The sequence below is a fragment of the Nematolebias whitei genome, chromosome 1, assembly GCF_014905685.2.
Source record: "Nematolebias whitei isolate Nwh7 chromosome 1, NemWhi1, whole genome shotgun sequence".
NCBI lineage: Eukaryota > Metazoa > Chordata > Actinopteri > Cyprinodontiformes > Rivulidae > Nematolebias > Nematolebias whitei.
In genome coordinates this window covers 47106333-47106648 of record NC_056498.1, presented here as the reverse complement: position 1 = coordinate 47106648, position 316 = coordinate 47106333, and positions in this window count along the sequence as shown.

Here is a 316-nt window from a genome sequence, read left to right as displayed (position 1 = left end):
TCAGAGTCCAGCGGGCTGACCGTGAGATTGAGTCTTGATCTGCAGCAGACGAGCAGCTCGATAATGAGCATGATTTCCCTCCCGCTCGCTCCGTGGTTACCTGCCAGAGGTCGTAATGCCTCGTTTTTACCTTCTCTTTGTTTTGGCTCAGACTGACAGAGCGGTGCAATTACTGCTGGAGACGAGCGCAGACAACCCCAGCTACTACTGCGACTCGCTGAAAGCCTGCCTGGTGACCACCATCACCTCCTCGGGTCCCTCGCAGTCCACCATCAAGCTCGTGGCCACCAACATGATCGCTAACGGAAAGCTGGCA